The following is a 9,048-nucleotide window of genomic DNA, read 5'->3' as shown; positions in this document are numbered from 1 at the left end:
GCAAGGGCCGCGGCTTTTGTGGAGCGATGGGTAACGACGCTTCGTGGGTGTCAGTTGTTGATGTGTGCAGAGGGTCCCTGGTTCGCGCCCGAGGTCGGGGCGAGGGGACGGTTTAAAGTTATACTGTTACATTGATGCTGTTGACCCGGATCACTGGTTGCTGCGGAAAAGGAGGAGGTTGAAAGGGGGGTGAGTGTAACGGATGTGAAATGGCTAGCTAGTTAGCGGGTACGCGCTAGTAGCGTTTCAATCAGTTACGTCACTTGCTCTGAAACCAATATGTAGTGTTGCCCCTTGCTCTGCAAGGGCCGTGGCTTTTGTGGAGCGATGGGTAACGACGCTTCGTGGGTGACCGTTGATGTGTGCAGAAGGTCCCTGGTTCGCGCCCGTGTCGGGGCGAGGGGACGGTTTAAAGTTATACTGTTACATTTATACGACGTGTATTGTGATATATTTGAGTAAAATTTGCTTTCTTTACTCATATCTGCTGTCCTGCGCCTGACTCATCTCACCAGCTACATACAGATGCTTTACAACATGACCTCACATGTGAATCATTAAAGAGATGGGTGGGGATGGCTTAAGAGGGTGTGAACAATGCTGAATGGGTGTAGACAAAGGAGAGCTCTCCAGTAGGTACCAAAACTTTCAAAGGCCCTTGTCTCAAAAATGAGTTTAGAAGTTAATCACTTTCAAAGCAGAATTACTTTCCCATTGTTCCTCAAATGCAGTGTTTGATATACCCTTTTGTAGCTCTGAGTCTCTGCTTTTATCCAATGTAAGAAATAAAAAATAAAATATTTATTTTTTTGCTACATAAGACCGATTTGAGCTGGTCAGTCACTTATGTCTTATTCTTTTTTCTCATGTTTTTTGGGTGGTTTTGATACATTGTTATTGATTATTGCATTGTTGGGTTTTGAGTTTGCAAGAAGGGCATTTAGCTGTACTTGTGCATGTGACATTAAAACTTGAAACTTGAAAATGTAGTTTGCCATTTTCTTTTTTCCATATATGAATGTTGGGGTAAGCCATTTAAAGTAATTTAAAGGCAATAAAAGGTATGGCGTGACCAGGCCGAGTCGAAGAAACGTGACTGACAAGGTTATAAAGAAGACAGCTGATCACACTTTTTACTCCACGAGGTTAGATGTAACAGCATAAACTATAAAAAATGTGTACTAGAGGCCATAGAGGCAAGCGACGAGAAATAGGCAGGTGTTATTTGTTTCCTAAATTAAACATGTTCAATGTGCCATGTGCCTGTACAGGAAAATATATTGCAATGTTGTTACAGTGGTGTGTTAGTTGGGGGGGAAACATCTAAATACCTGAAATATCCATTCGCCTGACTTGCAAGGAGTTTCAGAAAATCATCTAGTCTCCGATTGGCAGTACCCTTCAGAAACTGATATTTCAAGTGCAGGAAAAATCTGTGCTAAAATATAAAATCCCAAGACTGTGATGGTGTGCACAAAGCTATACTCCATAGATCAAATTCTGACCCTCTTGAATTTAATAATTGGCATTGTTAATGTTATGTAACATTTTAAGATAATTAAATTCCTCTCGGTGAGATTGTTGGTGTTGCTGTTCTCGTGGAAGAACTTCCTCCAGTGGTCAGCCCACATAGGAGAACAAGGGAACCAGTTATTTTTAGGTAGGCCAAAGGGATAGGGAAGTGGTTCCTCCAATGATCCTGAAGCATCTTCATTAATCTTTCTCCTGTGAAAATACAGTTTTGACAGAAAACATAAAAAGGCACCTATCTTTGTGTACTCACAAAATTAGGACAATGTCAGAAAATAATGGGATCCATTTCAAGGAATGTAAAAACCAATCAAAAGACAGGAAAGGCATTGACATGTAACTGTGACAGGGAATGCACCCTTGAAAGGTATAAAAGCACCACTTAGTCCTTTTCAGGAGAGAGCTTTACCCCTTGAAGGTTGTATGTAGTATGTACTGTCGTTGCTGTACAAGTCTACTTCTATGAGGTAATCATTTCCTGTGTAAATTATCAATTAAATTAAAGGCAAAATAATGTTTGATCAAATTGGCTTATCTGAATAAATTAAGCCACAATCCCTTCATGTGTTTTTTTTTAATAAAGACTCATCTATTCACTGATGATCATGAATGTGATCCTGTCCTGTTATTCCTGAGTCCTAGGTGGTAATCCAATGCATTACAGGCTGCAAAATATACACTGCTCAAAAAAATAAAGGGAACACTTAAACAACACAATGTAACTCCAAGTCAATCACACTTCTGTGAAATCAAACTGTCCACTTAGGAAGCAACACTGATTGACAATAAATTTCACATGCTGTTGTGCAACAGGTGGAACAGGTGGAAATTATAGGCAATTAGCAAGACACCCCCAATAAAGGAGTGGTTCTGCAGGTGGTGATCACAGACCACTTCTCAGTTCCTATGCTTCCTGGCTGATGTTTTGGTCACTTTTGAATGCTGGCGGTGCTTTCACTCTAGTGGTAGCATGAGACGGAGTCTACAACCCACACAAGTGGCTCAGGTAGTGCAGCTCATCCAGGATGGCACATCAATGTGAGCTGTGGCAAGAAGGTTTGCTGTGTCTGTCAGCGTAGTGTCCAGAGCATGGAGGCGCTACCAGGAGACAGGCCAGTACATCAGGAGACGTGGAGGAGGCCGTAGGAGGGCAACAACCCAGCAGCAGGACCGCTACCTCCGCCTTTGTGCAAGGATGAGCAGGAGGAGCACTGCCAGAGCCCTGCAAAATGACCTCCAGCAGGCCACAAATGTGCATGTGTCTGCTCAAACGGTCAGAAACAGACTCCATGAGGGTGGTATGAGGGCCCGACGTCCACAGGTGGGGGTTGTGCTTACAGCCCAACACCGTGCAGGACGTTTGGCATTCGCCACTGGCGCCCTGTGCTCTTCACAGATGAAAGCAGGTTCACACTGAGCACGTGACAGACGTGACAGAGTCTGGAGACGCCGTGGAGAACGTTCTGCTGCCTGCAACATCCTCCAGCATGACCGGTTTGGCGGTGGGTCAGTCATGGTGTAGGGTGGCATTTCTTTGGGGGGCCGCACAGCCCTCCATGTGCTCGCCAGAGGTAGCCTGACTGCCATTAGGTACCGAGATGAGATCCTCAGACCCCTTGTGAGACCATATGCTGGTGCGGTTGGCCCTGGGTTCCTCCTAATGCAAGACAATGCTAGACCTCATGTGGCTGGAGTGTGTCAGCAGTTCCTGCAAGAGGAAGGCATTGATGCTATGGACGGGCCCGCCCGTTCCCCAGACCTGAATCCAATTGAGCACATCTGGGACATCATGTCTCGCTCCATCCACCAACGCCACGTTGCACCACAGACTGTCCAGGAGTTGGCGGATGCTTTAGTCCAGGTCTGGGAGGAGATCCCTCAGGAGACCATCCGCCACCTCATCAGGAGCATGCCCAGGCGTTGTAGGGAGGTCATACAGGCACGTGGAGGCCACACACACTACTGAGCCTCATTTTGACTTGTTTTAAGGACATTACATCACAGTTGGATCAGCCTGTAGTGAGGTTTTCCACTTTAATTTTGAGTGACTCCAAATCCAGACCTCCATGGGTTGATAAATTTGATTTCCATTGATAATTTTTGTGTGATTTTGTTGTCAGCACATTCAACTATGTAAAGAAAAAAGTATTTAATAAGAATATTTCATTCATTCAGATCTACGATGTGTTATTTTAGTGTTCCCTTTATTTTTTTGAGCAGTGTATAACCCTCTGAAGAAATGTCTAACTTATTACCCTAAACTTCATTAATGTGTAACAGTTTAACTTTAGTCCGTCCCCTCGCCCCGACCCGGGCACGAACCAGGGACCTTCTGCACACATCAACAACAGTCACCCACGAAGTATCGTTACCCATCGCTCCACAAAGTCCGCGCCCCTTGCAGAGCAAGGGGAACTACTACTTCAATGTCTCAAAGCGAGTGACATCACCGATTGAAATGCTATTAGCGCGCACCACCGCTAACTAGCAAGCCATTTCACATCGGTTACACTCACCCCCCTTTCGATCTCTTCCTTTTCCGCAGCAACCAGTGATCCGGGACACGGCACCAATGTAACGTCACCGATTGAAATGCTATTAGCGCGCACCACCGCTAACTAGCGAGCCATTTCACATCGGTTACAAATGCAATACACATTCATTTGGTCAAACACATTTATTCATAATCTTATTTTACCTGCAGGACGTGGTAACAGCACAGAAGACCACTTCCTTCATAACCTTGTCAATCATAAAGGCCCTAAATGGAACAATAAGACAGAAGAGGTATAACATGTTACATTTAGAGTCATGGAAACTATAGAAAACAACTTGAAACACAGTTGTCAATGAGAAGTAGTACAAATACCTTGTCTTAGTCGTGAGCAGCTGTCCAGATCTTTCTCAGGCAGAAGGCAACGTTTTTTCTGGGTCTCTTCACTGATGATGAATGTTGCCACCGGGGAGCCATGCCCACTTTCATTCCTGCCAACTAGTGCCTAGACTGCATAACCATAAGCTGTGAGGCCTGAAATATATAATTGTAATATTATTGATGTATATTTATTGTATAATGTAAATTGTTATTTATTATAAAATGTAGGTCTCAAGTTATTCCCATACTAACCAGAATATGAAGCGTCCATGGAAAGTAGACTCTTCCCACACTGCAACATTTTCTGCCTCTGCTCTGCATTTTGAAATATGAGTATCAGTGGTTGACCTGTTGCTCTGCAGAGAGGCTGATAGTACAATATCTCACTCTTAAGGTTTGTTTTCACAAACGAGTCAACACTCAATTAGTTTTCATGATGCCTGTCCAGGGTCATCATTTGATTCTTTAGATACAGGATGTCCCTGAGAGATGGGATGAATCACCTGTCCACCACCCACTGCTCTTCGCCCTATTCATACTGTTAGCAATTTCATGCCTTGCCTTGAAGAGCCAAGATCTCAATATATGCAAACAGGTCTGGGTGGATGCGGTTTGTCACATTCCCTGAGTGTGAATTCTCATGGCCCTTGTGCTCCAGCATCTTTCTGATGATACACACTTTTGAGGTGGTCCCATCGTTCATGTTTAGGACGCATACAGTGTCTACGGAAAGTATTCAGACCCCTTGACTTTTTACACATTTTGTTACGTTACAGCCTTATTCTAAAATGTATTAAATTGTTTTTTCCCTCATCTACACACAATACCCCATAACGACAAAGCAAAAACAGTTTTTTTAGAAATGTTAGCAAATGTTTTAAAAATAAAAAACTGAAATATCACATTTACATAAGTATTCAGACTCTTTACTCAGTACTTTGTTGAAGCACCTTTGGCAGAGATTACAACATTGATTCTTCTTCGGTATGACGCTACATGCACACCTGTATTTGGGGAATTTCTCCCATTCTTCTCTGCAGATCATCTCAAGCTCTGTCAGGTGCTGCAGAGATGGTTGTCCTTCTGGAAGGTTCTCCCATCTCCACAGAGGAACTCTAGAGCTCTGTCAGTGTGACCATCGGGTTCTCGATCACCTCCCTGACCAATGCCCTTCTCCCCCAATTGCTTAGTGTGGCCGGGATGCCAGCTCTAGGAAAAGTCTTGGTGGTTCCAAACTTCTTCCATTTATGAATGATGGAGGTCACTTTGTTCTTGGGGACCTTCAATGCTACAGACATTATTTGGTACCCTTCCCCAGATCTGTGCCTCGACACAATCCTGTCTCGGAGCTCTACAGACAATTCCTTCGACCTCATGACTTGTTTTTTTCTCTGACATGCACTGTCAACTGTGGGACCTTATATAGACAGGTGTGTGTCTTTTTCAAATCATATCCAATCAATTGAATTTACCACAGGTGGATTCCAATCAAGTTATAAAAACATTTCAATGATGATCAATGGAAACAGGATGCACCTGAGCTCAATTTCGAGTCTCATAGCAAAGGGGCAGAATACTTTTGTAAAACATTTCAATAACTTTGGTTGATAGACAAGTCTGAGGGTGCTTGGGGGCCCGTTAAAAAAATTATGTTGAGGCCAGGGTCCAACTAACCCCAAATTGGACATTGAAGAAAAATATGATTGTGGGGGAGGTAGAGGCGGTTTATAAAGGACATGGGGGAGGTAAAGGTAGAGTCGGTTTATAAAGGACATGGGGGAGGTAAAGGTAGAGGCGGTTTATAAAGGACATGGGGGAGGTAAAGGTAGAGTCCGTTTATAAAGGACATGGGGGAGGTAAAGGTAGAGGCGGTTTATAAAGGACATGGGGGAGGTAAAGGTAGAGTCCGTTTATAAAGGACATGGGGGAGGTAAAGGTAGAGTCCGTTTATAAAGGACATGGGGGAGGTAAAGGTAGAGTCCGTTTATAAAGGACATGGGGGAGGTAAAGGTAGAGTCCGTTTATAAAGGACATGGGGGAGGTAAAGGTAGAGGCGGTTTATAAAGGACATGGGGGAGGTAAAGGTAGAGTCCGTTTATAAAGGACATGGGGGAGGTAAAGGTAGAGGCGGTTTATAAAGGACATGGGGGAGGTAAAGGTAGAGGAGTGAAATGATATGCTGTATTTGTTCGTTTGTTTTAGAATGGATTTCTTGACAAATATATATTTTTTATGGATTAAGAGAACGCTATCAAAAGGAGTCGTGGAGCAGAGGCTGAGGTGGAGGTGGTTGAGGCTGAGGTGGAGGTGGTTGAGGCTGAGGCTGAGGTGGAGGTGAAGGTGGTTGAGGCTGAGGTGGAGGTGGAGGTGAAAGTGGTTGAGGCTGAGGTGGACCCAATGATGGGTCATATGTCTGCAAAAGTCAGAATACACAACCCTTTAATTTTTACTGTGAACAACACAAAGCACGAGGAAAGTCGACAGGGCAGCCACAGGACACGTGGACAAACAGCTGTAAGGAGTACAGTGCTTTTGGAAAGTATTCAGACCACTTGACTTTTTCCACATTTTGTTATGTTACAGCCTTATTCTAAAATTGATTAAATAAATAAAAAATCCTCAGTAATCTACACACAATGCCCCATAACGACAAAGCGAAAACAGGTTTTTAGACATTTTTGAAAATGTATAATAAATAATAAATATCTTATTTACATTATATACAAGTCCATTGTCATGACGGGCCATAAATCCTAGACAATCATACAATCAACTAGTGCAACTATTTTCATCAGTCTTCACCTACCTCTCGCTCCAATAAGTTTCTTCTAACACAAGTCTGACAACAAGTGCACTCTCTAACATGCTGACCACACTGCTCGCGTCACGTGCGCGAGTGTTGCAAAATACATTTACACATACATGTTATTCAATCATTGCGCCCACACTGCTCGCGCGCGCCAACAAGCGTCTGCGTTGCCAGGCGCTAAAATAGAAGTTGCTTCTATTTGTGACGAAGAAAGCGATGCTAGTCCTGCCTCTCCCATCTCATTGGCTTTTAGAAGCATATACCCCCGTGCCATCTCCTCATTGGTTATACCCACGTGGGTGATTGAAAGAGGAACTGAGGTCGGTAATACACCTTATTATGAAAGTTAGTTGCTAATCGCCATATAAAGTCCAAAGAAGAAACAGCCTGGAAGGAGGAGAGATGACTAGAAACGATTTGGTTCACCGTTTTATGTGTGGATTAATTGTCGGAGTAGAGGACCTTGTGCATTTCAGGTAAAATAACAACTCAATGTTTATATCCCAGGACAAATTAGCTAGCAACAACAAGCTAGATAGCTAAATTGCCATAAATGTTTAATGCTTTTCGACCTGTCCCCGAATTCACATAATTGGTTCATAGTTTGTTTTCATATTTCAACCTGTATGTTGTGGTCGCATTTGGTGAGGAGGGACAAAATCAATTTGCGCACGATGGTGCAAGCTGTAAGGGGAAAACACAGGGGGCAGCTGATTGACATATATTTCATGAATCATATATTCACAACCCATGCCAGGAATATTAGTAATAAGAGACAACAAAGTCATATCAACTGATATCAATCAACAATTCAGCTTCATTAAACATAAGTACATCATTGCTATTGTTAGGTTCTTATTTTTCAGAGTAAATAACTCACGGACACTAGAGAAGCTTTAACCAAGTTTATTCTTCCCAAAGGTTCTGTACAGCTGTAATCAGACAGCAAAACATTTCTCTCTATCACAGTTATATACATCCTACTTAAGACACGCCTTCTCTCCAATCCTTACATCTTATTGTTCAACAGAAAGAGGGTAACAGGATACCAAACCTTTATTACTCCCTTAAGGGAATCTGTCCTCACCTCCTGACCTCAACCCCTCCTTCATCTAATCCACAAATGTCCATCTGTCTCCCCTGTATCAACACGGTGCTCTTCTCCCGTCCACCAACACATTCCAACACATTCCACAGCTATCTGTCTTTTTACAGAGGCCCAGTCTCTTTCTCCTTTAATTCTACGCTTCTTTCCTATCATTTATTTAATATCTCAATGTTCAAAATGTCGAATCCAACACTATCAACCTCTTGCCTTGGGGGACATGGTAACAGGACACAATGCAACTGTACAGACTGAAAGTGGGAAGAGAGGGAGAGAGAGAGAGACGCAGTCCATCACCAGCATAACTTTCGTTTTTGTATCTAGAAAAGGTTGGAGAAGCAACAGTTGTGCTGGAGTGCATTCAATATGGGTGACCGTTCTGATGCTATGGAGCGGGAGGATGAGGGTCAAGGATCTGACTGGTCTGTAGAGGAAAGACAGGAGGAAGAAAGATCCTGATACTGAAAGCAGTGGAGCGTCTAGTGAAGAAAGCAAAAAGAGTGTCAATGTAGGAAGCAAGAGTAATAATGTGGTAGAGTGGAAAGTGGTGATGGTGTTTGATGAGACCACAGGGCCTCATTTACACGCTACCCAACTATCTAATGCCGTAGAAAAAGAGATAGGTGAAGTTAAACTAGCCTGGTTAATTGGAAATGGCCCTGTATATTGCTAATATTTTGTGGTAGCCAGGCTCAGCAAGAGAATATTCTGCAAATGGAAAAGCATATT

The 9,048-nt window shown here is 43.2% G+C and overlaps 1 long non-coding RNA gene across 1 annotated transcript; it reads right to left on the bottom strand.

Moving 5' to 3' along the window:
- Positions 1-769: 769 nt before the first annotated feature.
- Positions 770-6,813, bottom strand: LOC139541479 (uncharacterized). The gene is made up of 4 exons (XR_011668355.1): positions 4,658-6,813; positions 4,400-4,558; positions 4,229-4,291; positions 770-1,725 (listed from the first exon to the last, which is right to left on the bottom strand). It is a non-coding gene; the product is annotated as an uncharacterized lncRNA (long non-coding RNA).
- Positions 6,814-9,048: the final 2,235 nt, after the last annotated feature.

This window comes from Salvelinus alpinus, chromosome 16, assembly GCF_045679555.1.
Source record: "Salvelinus alpinus chromosome 16, SLU_Salpinus.1, whole genome shotgun sequence".
Taxonomy (NCBI): Eukaryota; Metazoa; Chordata; class Actinopteri; order Salmoniformes; family Salmonidae; genus Salvelinus; species Salvelinus alpinus.
This window is presented reverse-complemented; position numbering and strand designations above follow the sequence as displayed.